Consider the following 25310-nt stretch of genomic DNA (forward strand, 5'->3'; position numbering starts at 1 on the left):
GTACGCTCTATAAATATCTATTAAGTCCATCTGATGAAGTGTTTTATTTAAATCTACTATATCCTTGTTGACTTTTTGGCTAGATGATCTGTCTATTGATGTAAGTGTGGTGTTGAGGTCCCCTACAATTATCATGTTGCTAATTTCTCCCTTTAGGTCAGTTGATAATTGTTTTATGTACTTTGGTACCCCTGTGTTAGGTGCACATATATTAATAAATGTTATGTCCTCCTGGTGGAATGTCCCTTTATCATTATATACTGCCCCTCTTTGTCTCTCATCATCTTTTTTTTTTTAACGATTGGCACCTGGGCTAACAACTGTTGCCAATCTTTTTTTTTTTTCTCCTTTATCTCCCCAAACCCCCCTGTACACAGTTGTATATCTTAGTTGCCGGTCCTTCTAGTTGTGGGATGTGGGACGCCACCTCAGCATGTCTTGATGAATGGTGCCATGTCCGCACCCAGGATCTGAACCCTGGGCCGCCACAGTGGAGCACGCGAACTTAACCACTCGGCCACGGAGCCGGCCCCACTCTCATTGTCTTTTTTATCTTGAAGTCTGCTTTGTCTGATATGAGTATGGCAACACCTGCTTTCTTTTGTTTGCCACTAGCTTGGAATATTGTCTTTCATTCCTTCGCTCTAAGCCTATGTTTGTCTTTAGAACTGAGATGTGTTTCCTGGAGGCAGCATATTATTGGATCTTGTTTTTTAATTCATCTCACTACTCTGTGTCTTTTGACAGGAGACTTCAATCCATTTACATTTAGAGTGATTATTGATATATGAGGGCTTAATGCTGCCATCTTCTCTCTTGTTTTCTGGTTGTTCCATGTTTCCATAGTTCCTCTTCATTTGTATTCCTGAATGTCATTTCGTTCTGGTGCTTTTCTGAGTGGGTTTTCTCCCTTTTTTGTGTGAATTGTGGTTCTGCTCTAAATTTTGTTTACTGGCTAGCATGAAGTTTGTGTAAAACACCTCATAGATGAAATAGTCCATTTTCTCATAGCCTCTTATCTCCATTAAACTAAAAAGTCTCCATCCAAGTCCTCTTCTCCTTACGAGTTATTGCTGCTAAAAATTATTCTGTTTTTAATGTGGTGAGTTGTTTTACTAAGTTGAGTGTTTATCATTGCTTTTGATGCTTTCTTTCCCTTTATCTTTTAAGTTATAATTGAGTATTTTCCTCCCTGTTTTGATGGAGAGCTACAGTTTTCTGACTTTGCCTATTTATCTTCTTGTTCAAAGCTTTGTAGACCTTTGCCTTTTTTTTCCAGTGTGAGGGCACCTTTAATTATTTCTTGTAGGGAGGTCTACTGGTGACGAACTCCCTCAGCTTTTGTTTATCTGGGAAAGCCTTTATTCCTCCATTGTATCTGAAGGAACGTTTCGCTGGATAGAGTATTCTTGGCTGAAAGTTTCTATCTTTCAGTATTTTGAATATATCATTCCATTCTATCCTAGCCTGTACGGTTTCTGATGAGAAATCCACTGAAAGCCTGATAGGCTGCCCTCTGTACGTTGTTTTCTTCTGCCTTGCTGCTCTTTCTTTGTCATTGACTTTTGCCATTTTTACTATTATATGCCTTGGAGGTCTTTTAGCATTGATTTAATTAGGATTTGTATCACCTTCATGTATTTGTAAATCCAGAACGTCCCCCAGGTTTGGGAAGTTCTCAGCAATTATTTCTTTGAACAAGCTCTCTGCTCCTTTCTCCCTCCCTTCTCACTCTTGACTACCTATAATTCTTATGTTGCTTTCCCTATTTGAGTTGTATATTTCTCAAAGAATTCCTTCATCTTTCTTTAAATCTTAGTTCTGTCTCCTCCTCCACTTGTAGAATTTCTATATTTTTATCCTCCAAATTGCTAATTCCTTCCTCCATAACATCAGCTATATTTCTTAAGGATTCAAGATTATTTTTTATTCATTAATCATGTTTTTCATATCCAGAATTTCTGCTTGTTTTTTTAATAGTTTCAATCTCTTTGATGAAGAAATTTATTTTAATCCTGAGCTCTTTGAACAGTCTTTCTGTATTCTCTTGTCTATCATTGAGTTTCTTTATGACAGCTATTTTGAATTCTCTGTCATTTAGGTTGTAAATTTCTGTGCCTTGAGGGTTGTCTTCTGGAGAATGGCCTTTTTCCTTCTGGTCTGAGTTGTTGCTACAGTTTCTCATGGTGTTTGATGAACCAATCTTTTGTCAGGGCATTTGTGGTAGTATTAGCTCACAGATTCCACCTGTTACCACTAGAGAGAAGCAGGAGAAGAGTTTCTGGCATCATCCCATCTGCTGGAAGCTGTGGGGGGACTATGGACACTTGCGCTGGCCTGAGGAGCATTCAGGTATTTGTGTGGACTCTGCTTGGTGGGCTGGCTTACTTCCCTGGACTGAGCTAGGGCCAGTTCTTGGGGCTGTGGGGGCACAGTGAGCTCCCCAACAACGAGCAGAGAAAGCAATCAGGAGCAGGCTAAGGTTTGCCGCCGCCTCTTCCTATTGTTGACCCAGGGCATGTTCCCTCTTTCAGGGCTCAGCAGTACTGTGGGCACTCATGCAGATGTGGAGTGTGCTTGCCCTGATATGTAGATCTGCTGCCATCTCTGTTTGCAGCCCTGGTGGCCACTGTGCTTGGTGGGTGGGGCTTCTTCATGGGGCTGAGCTAGAGATGCTCTTTGAGGCTGCAGGGGCATCGTGGGCTCACCCTACCAAGGAAGTGACCACAAGTGGGCTAAGGGATGCCCCTACCTCTTCCTACAGTTATTCTGGGGCACATCCCACTGTCAGGGTGCTTGTGCTGGGCTGGAAAACATTCATGCACATACACATGGCTGCCAGGGAAGGGCAGGGAGTGCTCACTCATCTCCATCACTTGAGAGAGCCAGTCAATCCACTCTCAGATGTATAGCTGCATATGTTCCTCAGATGTCCTCTTCTGCTGTGTGGGCTTCCTCCATCAGTCACTGAATGTCCATTTAGTTGCAGTTCAAAAGGGAGAGAGACAAATGGAACAGCTCACTATGCCATGTTGCTGTCATCACTCTTGAAGATTCATTTTTCAAAAGGAAAAAATTAGGGCTCACACAGGCTATTGAATTAGGATATCTGGAACAAAGATTGAGAATCTGCATTTAGCCACCATCTTTAGAAGATTTCTATGCTTACTAAAAGTTGAGTACTATTGTCTTGGGCAACAAACTTTTTTTTTTTTAAAGATTTTATTTTTTTCCTTTTTCTCCCCAAAGCCCCCCGGTACATAGTTGTATATTCTTCGTTGTGGGTCCTTCTAGTTGTGGCATGTGGGATGCTGCCTCAGTGTGGTTTGATGAGCACTGCCATGTCCATGCCCAGGATTCGAACCAATGAAACACTGGACTGCCTGCAGTGGAGCGCGCAAACTTAACCACTCGGCCATGGGGCCAGCACCCAAACTTTTTATTTAACATTAAGATATTCAAGAACACATATAAGACTATGATAACTGATTTAATGTTAAATATAAATTCTAAAATAAAGATAAATAATTTATATATGCTTAGACCGGTACTACAAAAAGTAAAGATTTATTTTAGTGACTTTATAAAGCAAAGTGTGGATTTTCCTTGATATTGTTGCTCTTGAAAAATAAATCACATTTTAATACAAGTTGAAAAGAATTTGGAAGAGCAATTTACTCCTCTATTGAAATTAAAAGAAAGTTTGCACACTCACAGAGTTGGGTAGGTGTTTTCAATTCTCCATTGAGGGTTGTTAGTGCCATTTTTCTCACCTAAATTGTGCACTCTTCATATGCCATGTAACACCTACATCCATGCTTAAATTTTCCTGACCAAAAATCCAATTTCCAGTGAAAACTTATCTATATTTTCTATACTTAGCATTGACACATTAAAAATGATTTCAATTTGAATCAAAGGATATTGCTTCCACACATTTATACAGACACCACAGACAAAATGCATGCTGTTTCTATAATTCCTATATGTACACATATTCTGGGGAAAACACTGTGCAGTCGTGGACTCTATCTAAACTTTTTTCTATCTTTTGACCCATGGACATGGTAACAAGCAGTAACAGAAATATTTTCACATGTTCTCAATCCATTAATCGATCAATGCATACACATTGAGCACTTATTACATATCACATATCATGGAAAAGATTGAAATAAAATTAATCAACACCAAATAACCCAGGAAATCTTTCATCATTATAGGGAAAATCACATAAAGCATGCTATCACTTATATTGGCTTAGTACTTTATGAAAACACAGTTTATAAAGTCTGTTTTCAAGGTAAATAGTAAAGGAAATAAACCTAATATACCTAAAGCAACCAGATAGCAAAAAGTTTACAACTCCATATTGAATAAGTCATAGGGAAAAATTTGACTTTCTTTAACAATGCCCTCATTGAATGGCCATAGCTTATAAAAAGACAAATAACTTGCATTAAGTATAAGTGGTGGGATGAAATATACAATATAGAGGAATTGGCAAAGGGCATATTATTTATTTCAGAGACATGTATGAGAGTACAACATATGAGAGTCAAGGCACAGAGCTAGAAAATAAATACATTTTGGCTCCACCAAAAATTTTGCATAGAAATAAGAATTGTATATTTTTCACTTATTTCCAACATAACAAGAAGTTAGAGGTGATAGATAGACAAATATGATATGATTACTATTTGGGCTATCAATGGGATTTGAATTAAAACATTTTTTTATTTTTAAGAGCTATAATAAAAAAACAAATTTTATTTTATGATGACAGTGTAAGGTAACTTGAAAAAGAGTAAGAAGAAGAAGAATAAAAAGAGGAGGAGGAAGGAAGAAGGAGAAAAAAGAAATAAGACAACCACTAGGTGTGGAATGCCAGAGTTCCAGGTGTAGATCCACTATTCATCGGTTTCAAGATCTTGGTAAGATAATTTAGCTTCTTTGGAGCTCAGTTTCTTTACATGTAAAATGAGGGCTTAGGCACAGAACAACTACAGAGCTAAAGTTAAGAAGGAGAATAATTTCAATTAGGTTAACTTTATACAAATATGCAGATTATATAAAGTTTGCTTTGTCAGACGTCTTGTTTTATTTTTAACGTTTTATATTTTAAAACATTATGATTTTTCAGAAACCATTGTTGACAAATTTTTTTATACATTATTCACTGATAAGATAATATACAAACTTTATTAAGCCTATGTGGAATTTTGACAAGTTTTTGAAAACTGTGTTATATCCTGTGTTAATGTCACCCCTAACATGAAGCTGTATTGGCTTTGCTAGCCTTACAATCCATCCGTTGTTTAAAGTCACAAGATATTTCAATTTGCATTGTAAGGGGGCCATGACATATTTATAAAGCTGTTTGTTCCTCCTAGATTTTTAAATTAATGTTTATTCTACTATAATTAGTCATTATTATATCATTTACATTTTGTTTCCCATTCTCTTGATCCTACTATTTCCAAAATCCAATTTACTTTAGCAACAGAACTCTCCTCATCATGGTCCCTTATCATTCTCTCTGAAACTGAGCTGGCTGATCTCTAGGACTGATGCAATTGGGCTTCATTATCCATGAAATGGTCTCTACTGACTTCCCAGGGTGTTTACACTGAAGCCCATGTCTTGTTTCTCTCTGCTCCTGCATCACCATCCCCCTCCCTATATAATATCCTCAAATAAATTCCTATGAACGGCCTATTGACCATTCATCATCCATTGCTCTCCTGATGGACGAAGTCCCACTCTTCCCTGGATCTAAAACTTTCTCCATTCTTGGTTTATCAGTGAGATGACTTAATAAATATATTGGCTATAAATATAGCACTTCCTTGTTGACAGTTGCATCAGTTATCTATTGCTATACAATAACACACTCAAAACTCGTTGGCTGAAAAAACAATGATTTCATTTCTTAGGATTCTATGGGCCAGGAATTTGTGCCGTTCTAAAAAAGCATGGATGGCACATCTCTGTTCCATATAGTGTCTGAGTGGGCCTGGCATATTTCAAAAGGCCTAACTCATAACTGGGGCCTTTACTATACATAGTTACAGGTCAAATTTACTAAGCACTGTGTTAGTAAAATAGTTACATTTTCCTATAATAGTATTTATTTATTTTAAAATGTAATTATTTATTATGGCAGTTAATTTTATCTTATTATGAGCTTTAATATTTAATTTTATTTTTATATGCTTCTTTGTCTTCAGTTGCAATCAGAGCAAAATAAATAAAATCAATTAGAACACTAGAAAAATTGTCAAAATTGCCATTTCCAATTTCCAGAAGTCAACTAAAGGCTTGCAAAAGTCTGAAAACGTGGAGGTATTTTAACTCAGCTTATCCCCCTCCTCCTCTTCCCAGCTTTACAATAGCAGTGACACCAGGAGAGTTGAAACCATGAAGCAGTGAAATTAAGCATCATTGTGGCCCCTGGTGGAGGCAGAACAGGCTTGGTGCTCTCCCAAAATCCCACCCCCGAGAACTGTGACAGTTTCACCTGTCTGCGAACTCCCTGGAAAAGCCCCATTCACAGGGTTTGTCTTCATATGACCTTTCTCAAAGCTCACTCAGTAAGAAAATCATATCCCCAGAGCATTTGCTGAAAATAATCAACAGTAATTTTTTAACATTGCAGATTCCTGAGCTAGTAATAACAGTTAAGGAAAAGGAAAAAACTGGCCCCAAAAATTTACAAGGACTAGATAGGAAGTTAGCTGACTACAAGGGGCCTTTGAAAACCTCAGACATAACTGTGCATATCTAGATGGCCCCGTTCAATTGAAGGACCTAAGTTGGTCCCAGCCTCTAGCCTCTGGCTGACGTTGATGCACTACCTGAGAAGCGAATTCTAAAGCAGGATTAAAAACTATAGAAGTGTTGAGGCTGGAAGACTTGTTAGCACTCAGCATCACAGGAAATCTCTGTAGAATCTCTAGATGACAAATACATTAACTAAGCTGAGACTGCAGAGGTCCCACAAGACAAAAAAATTTTAAAAAGTACAGAATACAGACTTCAAATAATTAAAATGGCAGTCACAAGCCAAACAAATAGTATCACCACACCAAAGACAACAGCAAATAACATCAAGAATAAATGGTCATGGGGTCAGCCTGGTGGCGCAGCGGTTAAGTGCGCACGTTCCACTTCAGGGGCCCGGGGTTCACCAGTTCGGATCCTGGTGCAGATGTAGCACCGTGTGGCAAGCCATGCTGTGGCAGGCGTCCCACATATAAAGTAGAGGAAGATGGGCATGGATGTTAGCTCAGGGCCAGTCTTCCTCAAAAAAAATTTTTTTTTAATTTTAAAAAATGAATAAATGGTCACAGTGAGGATTTTTATTCTATTGTCTGAATTATGTTAACACATGCAGATTTTACAGAAATATAAATACACAAATAAACAGGAAAATATGACCCATAAACAGGAAAAATAGCAGTCAATAGAAGCTGTCCCTGAGGTAGTCAGTTATTGAACAAACTGAGAAAAGATTTTAAACCAGTTACATAAATATATTCAAAGATCTAAAGAAGCCAGGTATAAAAAAATAAAGTGTGAGACTACTCCCTCAAAAATTAAGAATATAAATAAATAAATAGAAATTATTGTTAAAAGTCCAAATATAAATTCCAGAGTTGAAAATATAACTGAAATAAAAAATTTACTAAAGAGGCTAAATGGTCTTTTGAACTGCCAGAATAAACAATCAATGAACTTGAAGAGGGATTAATTGAGAGTATCTAGTCCGAGAAACAGAAAGAAAAAAGAATGAATTAAAATGAACAGAGACTTAGAAGTCTGTAGGGCACCATCAAATGTACCAACGTATGCATAATAAGATTCCAAAATTGAGAGAAGAGAGAGAAAGAGGCATGAAGAATATTCGAAGAAATAATAAAAGTTATAACCTCTTAAATTTGCTGAAAAACCTTAATCTACACATTCAAGAAAATAAACTCAAAGTAATATAAACTCAAAAAGATCCATGCCTTGACACACCATAGTCAACCAACAAAAGCCAAAGACAGAGAGAGAATCTGGAAATGAGCAACAGAGATTCATCACATATGAGGGATCCTCAGTAAGACTAACAGCTGATGTCAAACCAGAAGCCATGGAGTCCAGAGGCAGTAGAATGACATATTCAAAGTGCTCAATGCAAAAAAAAAAGTCAACCAAGAATTCTGTATCCAGCAAGACTATCCTTCAAAAGTGGAGGAGAAATTAAGATGTTACCAGATTAAAAAAAAAAAAAAAAACTGAACAAATCCTAGGGGTTATGCACACACACATACACAGACACACTGTTAGAGCTAAGAAGTTTGGCAAAGTTGCAGGATAAAGGATCAATATACAAAAACCAATTGTATTTCTATACGTTAGCAGTGAAAAATCTGAAAATGAAATTGAGCAGTACTCCATTTATGATATCATCAAAAATGATAAAATACCTGGGAATAAGTTAAACAAAAGAAGTGAAAATTTTTGCACTGAAAACTATGAAACATTATTAAAAGAGATTAAATAATTAATAAATGGAAAGACATCCAGTGTTTATGGATTAGAATGCTTATTATTGTTAAGGTGGCCATACTCCCAAAAGTGTTATACAAATTCAACACATTCTCTCTCAAAACTCTAGCTGTCTTTTGGAAAAAGACATAAAAGGAAAAGATGTTCCAATAAAGTGAGCAAAGACAATGTATTTTGTGCAGAGAATTTGTAGTTCAAATTGTCTGTAATATTAAATACCTATAAGATGCAAGATTGGAAAACTATGTTGTTAAAAACATGTTACTTAATGAACCCTGGGCTAAGAAGACTGGCTGGTGATTTTCTGAGAGTTGTGTGGGCATCACTGAAGATTTCTGATCACAGAAGTGACACACATTGACCTGAGTTTGAGGAATCTTAGTCCAGCAGGAGTGTGAAGTATCAATAAATGGCATGTATTGACCTGAGTTTGAGGAATATTAGTGCAGCAATAGCATGAAGTATCAATAAGTGACACGTATTGACCTGAGTTTAAGGAATCTTAATCCAGCAGCAGTGTTGAGTATCAACAAGTGACAAGTATTGACCTGAGTTTGAGGAATCTTAGTGCAGCAATAGCATGAAGTATCAATATGTGACAGGTGTTGACCTGAGTTTGAGGAGTCTTAATCAAGCCATAGTGTTGAATCTCAATAAGTGACAGGTATTGCCCTGAGTGTGAGGAGTCTTAATCCAGCAGTAATGTGAAGTATCAATAAGTGACAGGTATTGCCCTGAGTGTGAGGAGTCTTAATCCAGCAGTAATGTGAAGTATCAATAAGTGACAGGTATTGCCCTGAGTGTGAGGAGTCTTAATCCAGTGGTAGTGCTGTGGATCAGTTTGAAGGAAGGGAGTTTGGAAAGTGGATGTTCAGATGGAGGCTCCTGGAACAGGCACAAGTGCGGCAACATAAATGAAAGTGAGGGAACTGGAGGACAGTTAAAGCTAACAGACAACAGGCAGCATTTGGCAACTGAAGGACAGTTTTGTTGGGGACTATGTGGAGGGAGGTAAACACTGACTGAGGTAGGAAATAGTAGATGTGTCTTAAAGAGTGGCACTCCCATTTAGAGAAATAGATCAACTACCTCATGGACACCTTTGTCTGAATTCTCAACACTTCATTAATCAAATCTAAATCTGAATGATAAATTGCCTCCCTATACTTATGAAACCCTACCAATTATATTTTTCTCTTTTTTTGTTTTCTAGCTTGATGATTGACACCACCATCTACCTAGTCACCCAGGTGAGAAAACTCAGAGTCACCTTAAAGTTCCACTCTCTGATTCACCATCATACACGGTCTATCTAATCCCATGTGGAAGAGGGACCTGGTCTCACTCTCCCAGGGTTGGAGAGAGCATAAGCCATTGAAGCTGCTTTAATCAGAGTCAGAAAAGATACCCCTTTCCCATCTACAGTTTTGTCTTCCACATTCCAGTGAAATTCTTGAGTATAATTTTTGTGCCTCTTACCTTTGAGCTTTGAAGACCTACCTCAGTGCCTGGCATAGAGAAGACAGTCATTACATCATTTTTTCACTGAATACATAGATAATTATATAATATCTTGGGAGATTATTTTGTCCTAATAAAGCAGAACTACTTTATAGACAGAGAAAAGGGTAAAACTCTAGTTCAACACTCTTCCAGGCAGAGCTGCTAACATCCGGTAACTCATGACTGGGTTTTCTGATTTCATATAAGTGGTTTGTCTGTACCTAGTGGGGAAAGAGAAAAGGAATCATATTTGAATCCATAACTTGTACATCCAGGCTGGTCACAGAGACTGCACAAATGGTAACGAGGGAAAATGTGAGTGAGAGGTGCACATTTTGACTCCAGTATAAGTTATGCATTGAGTTAAATATCACACCATTATTTTATCCATGACAACAATGCAGTAGCTAATTTGGATGATATGAATTGAGTTCAATAATGACTGAGTGGAAAGAACAAATTTTCTCTCATGTAAAAAAATATTATACTATTAAAACTAGAATATGCAAATGTAAACATAGCAACATGTAATCCTAAGGAGATATAGTAATATCTTTTATCAGCATTTCAGTAGTTAGATGATATTTACTGAATTCCACCTTCTTTTATAGCTTCATATATTTGAAAATACTGTTGTTATTAAGTCACTAGAAGGCATATTAATGAGTTTCAATAAAATTAAATTTTATATTGTAGAAACAAATATGTTTACAGAAAGTGTAATATTGTGAAAAGAAAGGAAAGGTAAACTTCTCCTCCATTACAGATAATTCTGGATGGTAAAATAACTGTGGTAAACATTTTAAAGAGAAGAAATTTCTACTAGATGTAACGTAGATGGGTGCTATGTACTGAGTTGTATTCCCCCTAAATTCACATGTTGCAGCCCCATCCCCCAGTGTGATCGTATTTGGAAATAGGGCCCTATAAGGACATAATACAGGTTAAGTGAGGTCATAAGAGTGGGGCTTTAATCCCAGAGGACTTATGTTTTCATACAAAGAGAAAGAGACACCTCTTTCCCTATCTGTACAGAAAAAAGGCCAGGTGACGACACAAGGAGAAGTTGGCCAACCAAGAGCCAGGAAGAGAGCTCTTACCAGAAACCAAGTCTGTTGGCACCTTGATCTGAGACTTGTAGCCTTCAGAACTATAAGGGGAAAATGTCCATTGTTTAAGCCACCCAGCCTGTGGAATTTTGTTATGGCAGCCTCAGCTGCCTAACACTACGGATAACAGTGGTGACATCAGTGATTCCTGACAATGACTTCTCTTCTCATCAGAGAAGATCATCACACAACACTGAGAGTAGCTCATTAGAGAGTATCATGAAGTAGGTCGAGAAAAGATTCATGATCCTTACCACCTCTCCCTAAATCAGAGAGGAGAGAGTGAGCTCAACTAAGCAACCATCTCAAGGAAAACATCAGGATGGCAGGTCTTCTTTTCTGAGGGTTGCTACAGCAAGGAAAGGGCAGTTATGAAAATATTTCAAAAATATAGCAAGCAAAAAAGAAGGCTTATCTAATCAATGAAAATATGCTAGATGAGATTAAATGTTTCTCTCCTAAAAGTAAATATTTCAAGAATCCAGAAAAATCTAGGCAATATTTAACTCAGGTTTTTAACAATAGTCAAGGGGATATTGTATCTATAAAACTTTAGAAAGAAAACTTAAAAAGAAATCATCTGAGTCTCAGGTAAAATTGCTTAGAGATGAAAATGACACTCATCTGTCGCAAATAATAACAAAAGCAAGAAACAGAATAGTGCATGTGCAGAAAGAAATGAGTGTAAAATGATGAACTAGAAACATGCTTCTAGAACCAAGATGAGTAAGATAATGCAAAGAAAAACATCAATAACAACAAACTCAAACCATGGGGACACATCCAGAAGAACCCATCTAATTACTATAGAATTAGATTCAGAAAGAAATGCTAGAATTAATGAAAACGAAACAATAATAAGAGACTCCACATCCTAAGAAACATCAACTTTTGAATGTAGGGGAAAATTAATAAAAACATTTTGATACCTAAACCTATCCTAGTATTTTTCTACAATTGAATTATAAATTAAAATTTCTAAAAGTTTATAGGCAGGAAAAAATATGCATGGCTTAAAGTGAAAAACAAATTACCCTGGTAGTACAATTCTTTACAATATAAAATACCACAACTTATACAGAGTATGATCTAATAATAACGTAAGTATTCAAGTAGCTGCAAAAGTCTGAGAGCCACAGAAAGTCATTTCTAGAATATTAGGAAGCAAAGAAAACTCCTTCTGAATAAAAGTTAAAGAACGTTGCATTCCTGTTCACCTAGATGTAAAGCAAAACAGGAAAACCAGAAAAAGGAATTCTAGAAGATTCAGGTCATGATGAAAGAAAGGTAGCATCTAAAATAACCAGTTTAGAAATGAGCAGCTATTATCATCATCGTCATCACCATCATCATCATCACCCAGATTTTCCTAACAAAATGCAAATCAGGTGAGGAAGTGAAAATATGTTAAACTTTTACTCATAAAGTTAGAATGAAGATGTCCCACTTGATGTCACTTTAACCTCGTCAATAGAAAGGAAAATAATATTTTAAAAGTTTATTATATTAAAGATAAACACTAGTAGGATAATAGGATGTATGCCTTCAAATGATAAAAAAAAAATCTAGATCCTACAGAAGAAGAGATGGAAAAAAGAGTGAAGAGTTAGATGACATAACTAAAACCTAAGAAAAATAACATCAATGAATTCACAGCACACTCATATGATAAAATATGTAATTATTAAAGGACTCATGAGTGTACTTATAAAATATAGAAACAGTCACGTTTATAGATGATTAATGCAAAAATAATTCTTTATGTTCAATATAATTCTAATTTTATCTAAAAGTTAATTGTAGTTAATAACAATGACAAGGATAGCAGTAATCTTGATTTATGAAATTATATAATTAATTTTTAAAACACTGCTATGAGATAAATGCAGTTATATCTGTGATGCAGAGTTGAAAAATCAGCACAGAGAGTTTCTGAAATTTGGCAATTTTTACACCTAGAAAGTTTTAGGGTATAATTCTAAATTATGATTCTTCATCTCCAAAGCCTGAGTTTGTATTAATATATTAGCAAGCAAAAGTAACCACAATGTTGACAGTGTGTTTTCTAAATGAGGTACTATTGAAGATTAACATTTAGTACTTTCAATAAATATTTGTTCTTGCAAGAAATATATGACATTAAAACTCAAATGTCATATATTAAAATAATGTACAGTTTTAAATGAGTAGCTAATGTTTATTAAATAGCATTCCATAGAAGTGCTGTCTCAATTATATCTTGCTTAAGTTTTTTTTTTTTTCAGGAAATGCTTAAAACTAGATTCTCCATCAACCATAGGGGTTAGGAAAGCTGTAAGTGCTAGGCTGCCTGCACTCTAGGGCAATCAGAGCAGAAAATGGGGCCAAGCTGAAAACACACTCAGCAAGCAGAGTACAGTCTCAATGGCACTAGGAGAGTAATCAAGACCTCTGCCAACCATAGGCTTAGTGATAAGCTACTATGACCCAGGGCAACTCAGAGGAAACCAGGCATAAAATAAAGTCCAGAAGACTGTGTATGTGTCTAAGGCTGCACTCCCTCAGGAGTGATCAAAGTGATTAAAGAGGAAAAATCTAAGCTACTAGTTCTTGGGTGAAAGTGGGGCAAAAGAACTCCTTACTGTGATAGCCTCCAACACACACACATGTGTGTTCTCACATACACACACATGCACAATGGTGAAAGGTAAAGTCTAACTTGCTAAGGGGCCTTAAGCATAACCTTAGACCAGTAAGTGGTGTATGCAGATCTGGAGAAGTGCTTAAATAGCTAGGCTAAAACATAAAAACAACAACAATAAAAAAAATCTGAGAAGGTGCAATAGAGGATACACACTGCAGGGAAGTAGATTTCACATGGTCAGTTGAGCCAAGTCATTAAACAATAAATAAATGACGATGAAAACATCACCTCTAAGAGTTAGGGAGTTGACTGTTTAGCATAGCTATATCATCCAAATGCCCAGTTTTCAGCAAAACATACAAGACATATAAAGTAATAGGAAGGCGTGGACCTTATACAGGAAAAAAAAAATCGGGTAATAAAAACTGTTTTTGTAAGAGCTCTTATGTTGGACTAAAAAAGACATCAAATCAACTCTTATAAATATGTTCAAAGAATAAAGGAGATGATGTCTAAAGAACGTGAAGATGGTATGGCAACAAGATGTCATAAAATAACGTTATGTCAAAAAAGAGATAGAAATTACTAAAAAATAATTAATTAAAAATTAAGTAGAAAGTGACAATAAAAAAATTAAAAAATTCACCAGAGAGCTTCAAAGCAGATTTGAGCTGGCAGAAAAATACAAAACTTGAAGATAGATATATAGAGATGATGCAATCTGAAGAATAGAGAAAGAAAAGAATGAAGAAAATTAAACAGAGGCTTAAAGAAATGTGGAATACTCTCGTTGCATTTATGTTGACATGCTAAAGTATCAGATGGAAAGGAAAGAGAGAAAAGGGCTTAAAAATGCTCAAAGAAATAACAACCTAAAGCTTTCCGAATCTGATGAAAAACGTTAATGCACACATCCGAGGAGCTCAATGAATTCTGAACAGGACAAACATAAATGATCTGCTCCCAGGCACAGCACATTCAAAATACTGACAAAGACAAAGTGGAAATCATACAATGGGAACCCCAATAAGATCAATAGCTTATTTTTCATCAAAAACAGTGGGGAAGAGAAGACGCTTGAACTATACATTCAAAGTGTTGAAAGCATAAATGTCTCAAATAAGAATCTTAGATCCAGCAAAACCATATTTCAAAAATATAGATGAAATAAAAACATTCCAAGATTGGCAAAAGCCAAGAAGCTTGATGCTAGTAGAGTAGCATTCAAGAAATACTAAAGAGAGTTCTTCATGCTAAAATCAAATGACTGTAGATAGTAATGAACATGTATACAGAAAACAAAGGATGCTGGCTAAGGGAATTGTGTAAGTAATTATAAAATACAGTACAATTGCATATTTCTTCATCTTTCTTGTATAAATTAATTTATATATATCTATATATTAAATATATGATTTTTAACAGGTAAAATCAAAAAAAGCAAAAGTTGACTCTGAAAAGATAAAAAAATTGACAGACCTTTAGCTAGACAAGACAATGAAAAAGGAAAGAAGACTCAAACACTAAAATCAGGAATGAAAGAGGTGACATCACTTAGTGACAAAAAAGTTAAAAGAGAATATTTTCAAGTAGATAATTTTATGAAATGGACAAATTTCCTGTAAAATGTAAACTATCAAACTAATTAACAAAGAAATAAAAAAATTTGAGCAGACTTATAGTAAGTAAAACTAACGACTAATGAATTAGTAATTTTAAAACTACCCACAAAGGAAAGTCCAGGACTGAATTGACTTCACTGGAAAATTTAATCAACCATTTAAAGAAGAATTACTATCAATCCTCCACAAACTCTTCCAAAAATAGAATATAGGGAAATACTTCCTGTATCAATTTGATTTCAATATTACCCTGATGCCAAAACTAGACAAAAACTTCACAAGAGAAGAAACTACAGACCAATATCCTTTCTAAAAATAGACAAACATTCCTCAAAAAATATTATTAAATTTAACCCAGCAACACTTAAAAGGAATTATACACCGCAATCAAATGGGTTTCATCCAAGGAATACAAGATTGGTTTTACATATGAAAATCAACTAGTATAATAGACTATTTCAATAGAATGAAGGACAACCAGCACATGCTCATATCAGTAAACGTAAAATAACATTTGACAAAATTCAACACCCTTTCTTGATAAAAACACTGGAAAAAAACTAGAAATAGAAGAGAATTCCTAAAACTAGCAAAGGACATCTCCAAAAAGTCACAGCTAACATCATCTTAATGGTGGAAGACTGAAAGTTTTCTCTCTAAGATCAGGAAGATGCCAAGGATGTCTTCTCTTGCCACTTCTACTCAACATTGTAACATAAGTTCTAGCCAAGGCAATTAGACAAGAAAAAGAAATAAAAAGCATCCAGGTTGAAAAGGAGAATACAGAACTTTCTCTATTTGCAGAGGACATAATCTCACATATAAAAAATCCTAAGGAATTCACAAAAAAATATTAGAATAAACAAGTTCCATAAGCTTATGGAATATAAGATTAATATACAAAAACCTTTTATTCCCATGCATTAGCAATGAACAATTCAAAACTGAAATTGAAGAACCAATCCATTTATAAAATCATCTAAATACCAAAACACTTAGGAAGAGATGTAACAAAAGGAGAAAGACTCGTACATTGAAAACTACAAAGAATCACTGGAAGAAATTAAAGAAGACCTAAGTAATTGGAAAGACATGGAACACTCACGCATTGGAAGATTTAATATTGTTGAGATGGCAATACTTCTCAAATTGATTTAAAGATTTAATGCAATAACTGACAAATCACAATTGCCTTTTTTTGCAGAAATTGACACACCGATCCTAAGATCTAAATGGAAGTGAAAGAGATCTAGAACAGCCAAAATAATCTTGAAAAAGAATACTGTTGGAGGACTCATACTTCCTGATTTCAAACCTTTCTAAAAAACTACAGTTACATGATAATGTGGTATCAGCACAAGGATAGACATATAGAAAAATGGAATAGAATCAAGAGTTCAGAATAAAAAGGAAACAACATTCATGATGAATTGACTTTTGACAAGGTTGCCAAAATAACTCAAAGGGGAAAGAACCTTCCTTTCAACAAATGATGCTGGGACAACTGGATATTTACATACAGAAGAATTAGGTAGGCTTCGTACTTACACTAGACACAGAAATTAACTACATAGACCATAGCCATAAACATAAGAGCTGAAACGATACAACGCTTAGAGGGATACATAAGAGTATTTCTTTGTGATCTTGGTTTAGGCAATGGTTTCTTAGATAGGACACCAAAAGCATATATGACAAAAGAAAAATAGTTAAATTAAACTACATCAAAATTTAAAATATTGTGCTGCACATAATACCATTAAGAAATAGAAAGACAATTCAAGGGCATATTTACAAATTGTATATCTGATGACAGATTGTTATGCAGAATATTTAAGAACACTAACAAACTGATAATAAAAGAGACAAGTAGCCGATTTAATAAATGACACAGCATTTGTAGACTTTTCCTCAAAGATGATATACAAATGACTAAGTATATGAAATGATTGTCAACATTATTAACCATGAGGGAAATGCAAATCAACTTCACAATGAGATACCACCTCACACTCGCTAGGATGACCATAATGAAAAAGATAAGTCATGAGTGTTGGCAAGGACGTAGAACAACTTTAACCCTCCCACATCACTGACGGGAATATAAAATGGTTCTGGCCTCGGGAAAAACTGGCAGTTCCTCACAAAATTAAACATAGAGCTATCCCTATGACCCAGCAATTCCACTCCCAGGGGTATACACCAAAAAGAAGCAAAAACGTATGTCCACACAAAAGCTTCTTCATGAGTGTTTATAGCAGCATTATTTTTAATAGCCAAAAACTGAAAATAACTCAAATGTCCAACATCTAAGGACTGGGTAAGTAATTGGGGCATATCCATGCAATGGAATATCATTCTACATTAAACACTAATGAAGTACTGGTACATGTTACAACATGTATGAAACTTGAAATCACTATGCTGAAAGAAGCCAGTCACAAAGGATCACACACTACATGATTTCATTTCTATGAAAAGTCAAGAATAGGCAAATCTGTAGGCAAGGAAAGAAAATTAACATTTGTGTAGCTGGGGGAGGAGTGACTGCTGATGGGGGGCTGATTTTGAGAAAGTGATGAAAATGTTCTAAACTTATACTGTGGTGATGATGGTTGTACGACTCTTCCTGGAATTCACTAAAATCATTAAATTATACACTTTAAATAGTTGAATTTTATGGTACGAGTTATATTTAATACAGATGAAAATTATACGCAATTACCATACTGTTATTAAAACCCAATTTCACATTAAATATACTAATATACTTATCTACTTATAAGTAATACACCCAACACCATTTGTTACAAATAATGTTTAAGTGAAGTTTTGACTTCTGTTAAAAGATAAACGGAGGCATATTAAAAATTTATAAGATTTTATTTGAGCAAAAGTCAATTCTAAACTGGCAGGATCCAATCTAGCAGATAGAAAGGAGCTCCAAGGAGCTGTGCAAAATGAAAGACTTACAGGCAGAAGGGAGCAGGCAAAGAAAGTTGCTCCGAGCAGAAAAGCGGGTTGGTTATTGCAAGATCACCTTCCTTTAGGGGCCAGCAGGGGTCCCTCAGGCAGATGCCCTCATTAGTGCTGATCAGAGGATTCCTGAAAGATTGGTTTAAGGTTCCACTTCTGGGAGAGCCGAAACTGTGATTGACTCTTGGTTTGGTGATGTGGGGCTTAGCACAAGCTACTCCATGTGGAGTCTATTGTCTTGTTTGTAAACACTTTACAGATATTTCATTCTCTCTCTCTCATTTTTATTGATAGCATTAAATACGTAATAGTGACAAAGAATGAAAAAAACTAGCTTAATCCTTAGTCATAGCCACTTTTGTTTGAGGTTTGGAATTTAGAAAGATAACATCATATTACGTGTTGTATTTTAAAACTGATGTAAGCTACAATATATTATTTGAGAATGTGTGTAATGATTCAATACTGACATAATTTAAAAGTAATACAGGTCTGACTAATACAAAGTTTATCTAATGAAGAATGTCAAAAAATACCACTTCAGTACAAATTGAATTTAACTCTAAGCTATCAAATCTTTTAAAAGTAAATGACATGCCCCGCATATTTCCCACTTGTTCTTCAAAAGCACTAATATGTAAGATAAGAAAATATAACTTCAATTAACATTGCTTTTATATTCATTCTGAATTTAACAAACTGAAAGGAGAGTGAAGATAGTGTTGGAGGAGGCGACCCTGATGCTCTCCCACGCACTTCTACCCTCACGCTGAGACGCTCATTTATCTGTTGTCTGAGAGGCTCAATCATCTCTAATGAATTCTGCTGGTATTTCGGGTTAATAGACTTTCTTCGTTTCATTAAGCTTTTATGAATTTTATAAGTTTTTGAAATAACTAGGTTGGATTTATTCACGCATATGCTCAACTAATGATTTATTTTACTTTATTCATGTTTGACCGTGATAGGAAAGCAGCTTTAAATTACTCCGTGTTTTCTAACCCTTCATAGTACCCCACACAGCAGTGTTTCCCAGCCGCTCAATGAACGTGGCAAACGGCATCACGTTTCGACTGGAGATCAAAGGCCACCTCAACGGAGAGCTGCAGTCTGATCCTTCTGACTAGCTTCCAACCATGCAAAAGAATAGGGAGAGACAAAAAGAGGGGAAAGACAGAAAAGAGAGGAATCACAGCAGGAGAGACAAAAAGACAGAGGGACAGAAGGACAGACGCTGAGACAGAGAGGTGCACAGAGGGCCTGGGGGAGCAAAGATGGATCAACACAGTGATCATAATTCCAGATGGATGTAAACCTGAGTCAAATGGATGTGTGCAGGATGTACACACACCACAAAGGGAGGGGGAGGCAGAGGACCCTACTTTCATCAACCAGAAGCGAATTTCACTAAAACTTTGCTTTAAAGGAAATTTAAAAACAATTAAAACAACCACAACATTAGATTTTTAAGACAAAATCTATCTAGAAGGATTAGTGTAAAATTGTTTCTCCTAATTACTGTAATGGTTGGTCATTAATGACCAAAACTGAGAGCATTTCAAGGATAGCACTTCTTCACTGACACTCTTCCCATCTTAGCTTTTCTTTCTTTGAGAAAGTAATCTCACCATATCCAACTGAGCTCTTTTAATTTCATTTGTTTTATTTTATTTTGGCAAAACTCTATCTCCACCGTTTTTACCATACCTGATTGTTTAATTCTAGAAATAAGAAAGATGGAAAGAACGCAACCCACCATGGATGCTTGCCGCAAGATAAATAGGATGGAATTACGACCCACATTTGCAGTGAACCATCTGAGAGTGCGGAGAGGGACATTTGCTGTAAGCCACAAGCGTGGCTATTTTAGTGAAGATATCGATAACTAAGTCAAACATAGGTACAAAAAAATGTTCCATTTGAGTCAAATAACCATGACTACTTATTAAAGAATTTTGGTTCCTGTTCATTAGTCCTGAAGCAATCTACATGAAATTTCACTCAGAGTGCAGATTTATATTAACTCACACAGAAAAATAAATGATGAAAGGAAAATGTGTCTTGGATTACATTTTTACTTAAATGACCTTGTGTATCATTAATTTAAAATAAATAATCCATGAACAAAATGGAGGACTAGACCTTACAGAGATTTTGCATGAATTTACAGCTTTGAAAGAGTCAGGAAGAAATCAAACAGCCATTGTTAAAATCTTCTATATGTGATGCTGAAGTCCTGGCCTTTCCTGGCCAGCCCTGGTGGCCTAGTGGTTAAGTTCGGTGCACTCAGCTTCAGCAGCCCATGTTGGGTTCCTGGGCACGGACCTACACCACTAGTCTGTCAGTGGCCATGCTGTGGTGGTTGCTCACATACAAAGAGGATGTTGGCTCAGGGCGAATCTTCCTCAGCAAAAAAACCAAACGCCAAAAACCACTACTTTCCTGATAAAGGCACATGAACACAGGAAATTGCCGATCAGAGCTGCAGGAATGGAGTGGCTGACATTCATTGGAAAGGCAACAGATTGGTGTGGCTTTCCCTTCCTGCATGGATTGATGTCCTTAATTATTCTGCTATGTCAGTTCTGACTTACTATTCAATTTCCATAGCAAAGTGGACACATACAATATCATGGTCTGTTCAGTTGCATTTTCTCCATAAATAAAATAACCAAGTGATATGCTCTTTCCTGACCTTGTCCTGCTGACCATCACCTGCATCAGAGCCCTTCTGGTTTTCCCAGGCTGCTGATCTAAGGCCTCACAGGTTTTGCTGGAGTTAGCAACAGAAAGGAGACTTGTACTCTGTCTCTGATGGAGACAAAAAGATAGGACATAGGAAGAGGTATGATAAATTCAGCACAAGTGAAAACTAAAGCTGAGAGTTGGGACTAGCAAGACAGGAGCAATGATATTAATTTTGTATATTGATTGAACATAAATGATAAAACAACTTAGAAGATACAATAAAATTTAATAAAGAAAATTATTCGTGTTTTCAGAAAAGGAAAATAAGACCTAAAAAATCTGAATGATTTATCCATATCACAAAGTAATGGGGTACTAAAAAGGGAATCTAATCCTAGATCATTTCACGTCAATTTGTTGCTTTCCAAAATATATTTTGAGAGAAAAAATATAGCTCACTCTTGTGTGGATAAATTTTCATAATGGTCTTTCTTCTCTTAAGCACATTATCATCTTGCCTTCATTTCAGAGAAAATTTTGTTTTTTCTCCCATTTATTTTCCTGATTTCAATTAATTCTTATATATATTCTTCCATTCTGTAAAATTTGTTCTTAGTTTTTCAATTTATCTTGCATATTTTATTTTGTAATCATATCTCCAGATGTGCGTTTGCAAACATTTCTTTCTTTTTAGGGTGTGTTAGTTTGCTTTTAATTCAGGGTTTTTTTTGAAAAAATTCCCTATTGACATGTTTTAATTCTCGATTAAAGAATTAGGTTGAGGATTTGTTTTGTTAATAGTAGCTTTGTGTAGACCACTGGTGCTTCCATCTACTTACACAGGAGGAGTAGGCCTGCTGTCAGTCTAGCAGAGAAGAGCTCTGCAGTTTAATTGATGGCTTCCCGCATTACTTGCTTGTTTTTTTGTTTTGGGGTTCTTTTTCATTTTTTCTTTTGGTAAGATGGTGATTCCTGCGTCCTTTGTTCCCTTTTTGCCTTAAAAGTTCCTCGATGTCTTCCTCTTCATTACTTTTCCTTCACTGTCTGGTCTTTAAAGCATCTTTTCCCCAGTAATGATTTCTCAAGTTCCCCACTTTTTAAAATCCTTGCCCTGTAATATTGGTTCTCATCCACTAGGCCTTCTTTCCTAGATTTTCACGGTAAGGGGGGATGTTTCCTTCTTGAGGCTCAGCCTATGCCCTCTTATCCCCTTCTCCCTTCCAAACAATACTGAGAGCATTTCCATGTGCTTTATTCATAGCATTGTAAACCGATATTCCAGATACGCAGACAGTGATTTCCTTCAGCCTTTCCCCCTACATATGGTTCTTTTCATATTTGCGCTTGAGAAATACTGTTTATTGTTATTACTGTTTATTTTAGACATGATGCTTTACATGGTGATTCAGACCAGTGCTGTACTTACTCTTGTTATAAGGTTGATAGTGATCACATGCGAGATAATTAGTAGTGAAAAGGAAGTATTTTCATAACAAGTAACTCAGATGAGATATTCAGTGGCATTTCAAGGGATACAGATTGAAATAAGAATACAGTTTTCACAAGAACAACTAATTAAAATGAAATTATGCAAACTATAAGTTGTATTGTAAAAAGAGCACTATATGCATAGCTGAGTAATGCACTCCTAGTCTTACTTGTTATCCTAGAAAAACACTAAGCTTTCGGAAAATCAAACACAAATACTATAGAACTAGGGGCTGGCCCTGTGGCCGAATGGTTAAGTTTGCGTGCTCCACTTGGGCGGCCCAGGGTTTGCCAGTTCTGATCCTGGGTGCAGACCTAGCACCACTCATCAGGCCATGCTGACCGTGAGTCCCACGTGGCACAACTAGAAGGACCTACAACTCGAATATACAACTATGGACTGGGGAGCTTTGGGGAGAAGAAGAAGAAAAAAGATTGGCAACAGATGTTATCTCAGAGCCAATCTTAAAAAAAAATTACTATAGAAATAGGAATAAATCATAAAACACAAATGCAGCAATGTGAATCTCATTTGAAGGGTAAAAAAACTTCATTCACTATTGACTTGCAATAGATATTTACACAGGTAAGAATTTTTTTCCATAATTTATAAATGAAAAACTAGGAATCCATCTTTATTGGTAGAACTATAACTGACATGGAAATCAGTGAAAAACAATTTGTTCTTCATGCCTTGCTCTGAAATTTTATGCTTTGATATCTTGCTGAAGTATTTGATTAAAGATAGGCTGAAAACTGATAAGAATATGGAAAGTGAATTTTGTATCTGTGAAATATCTTTTATATTATGCAAATTCCAACCATCATCAACACACTGCAGGATATTTGACATAGAATAAAAATGTGGCATTACTGAACACTGAACATAATCAAAGGCTCCTACCATCTATCTATCCATCCATCCACCCATCCATCCATCCATCCATCCATCTACCTATCTACCTACCTACCTATGATTGTTTGTTTTAATGAAGGGCGTAGATTATCTTTTCCTAAACTCACTAAAGTCCAGAGATTACTTCTGGCTATGACTTATTAAAAAGGAAGGGCATGTCTTTAAAATATAGCAAAGTGAGACATCAACATTATGAAAGTCCATTATCTTTATCATAGTTCTAATGCTGAGGACCTGATAAATTTTTAAGGAATGTAATTGTATTTTTCTCCTTTGGAAACCATCCTCCTTTACTTAATTTGAAAAATTCTTAATTATTACTAGCCAAAAACTATAAAAACTGAATATTTCAAGGCATAGAATTAAATTATTCCAATTTGATCAGGTCATAGATCCACAGTCTGTGTGCTCATTGCAATTTGCTTTAACTATTGTGCACCTTAATTTACCAATTTCCAAAGTTACTATCCCAAAGTCTTATGACACTACTGTTGGGAGAAAGTCTATGAAGAAAGCCACGTGACAAGGAACTTCAAGCAGCCTCTAACAGCTGAGTATAACCCTGCCAACAGCCAGAATGAACACAGAGACCTCAGTGCTACCATTGCAAGGAAATGAATTCTGTGGAAGATTTAAAACATGGTGAGTTCTTCTCATCAAAGTCTGGGGTCAAAGTCTCCTCCCATTAAAATAAGAAACTTTGTAACTGCTTCCACCAATTGAGCACAGAGGAAGTGGTGCTCTCCCATAAAAGTCCATGAGCTCTGCCTTGTCTGTGAGAACACACACTCTTGGAGACCTGGCTGCCACGTAAGAAGGACAGGTACCATGAGACTCGCATTCTGAAAGGCCAGTCACAGGTCTCACAGCAGACAGATCCAGCTGAGTCTGCCTGTTAGACATCCCAGTCCAGGAACCAGACATGTGAGTGAAAAGGCCTTTTGGAGATTGATCTCTGAGCCCACCTGTTCTGGTCCCAAGTAGTCTGATCCTTACCGTCTGAGGCCCCAGATTTTGTGCAGGAGATAAGTCATCCCCACTGCGCATTTTCTCAATTCCTGACATGCAGAATCTAAGTTTTATGCCACGATATTTTGGGGGTGTTTGTTACACTGCAAGAGATAAATGGAACCATGACATCAGGACAGAGAAGGATTCTTTAAAATGATCATACAATGTGAAAGCCTTATCTTCAAAGATTGATAAATTTAGCTACATTAAAGTCAAAGGATTAAAAGCCAGGAAAATGTAAGATATTATTTAAAACATAGCCGATTAGGGGAAAGGCTTATTAATATTAAGTTTTTCTTCATATGTTGACAAGAACTCTCATTTACTGTGGTAGATATGCGGAAAACAGTTTGGTGTTATCTATCATATTTGAATTTGTGCAGACTTCATGTTACGTAAATTCCACTCCTAGATATGTGCTCCTGTAGCCCTGTTCCACATAGCCACCAGGAGAAGTATGTGACAATGTTTACAGCAGCAGCATTCACAATAGTAGTAAATAAGTGAGTAGATAGATAACCTGGAAACAACACAAATGCACATTAATAGTAGGAAAAATTCTTATATCTCAATGGAGTATTATAGAATTGTGTAAACGGAAGAACAGCAAGAGCCATGAATATGAATAGATCTGTAAGATATAATAATTGTAATAATCTGTAAGATACAGTAATCTGTGTGATATAATAACTAAGTCTTTGGAGCCAGACTTCCTGTTTTCTAACCCTGGCTTAGCCACATACCAGCTGTTTAGTCTTATGCATGATCCTTAACCTCCATAACTCATTTTCCTCCTGTATAGAATAAGGATAATTGAA

Source organism: Equus przewalskii, chromosome 18, assembly GCF_037783145.1.
Source record: "Equus przewalskii isolate Varuska chromosome 18, EquPr2, whole genome shotgun sequence".
NCBI lineage: Eukaryota > Metazoa > Chordata > Mammalia > Perissodactyla > Equidae > Equus > Equus przewalskii.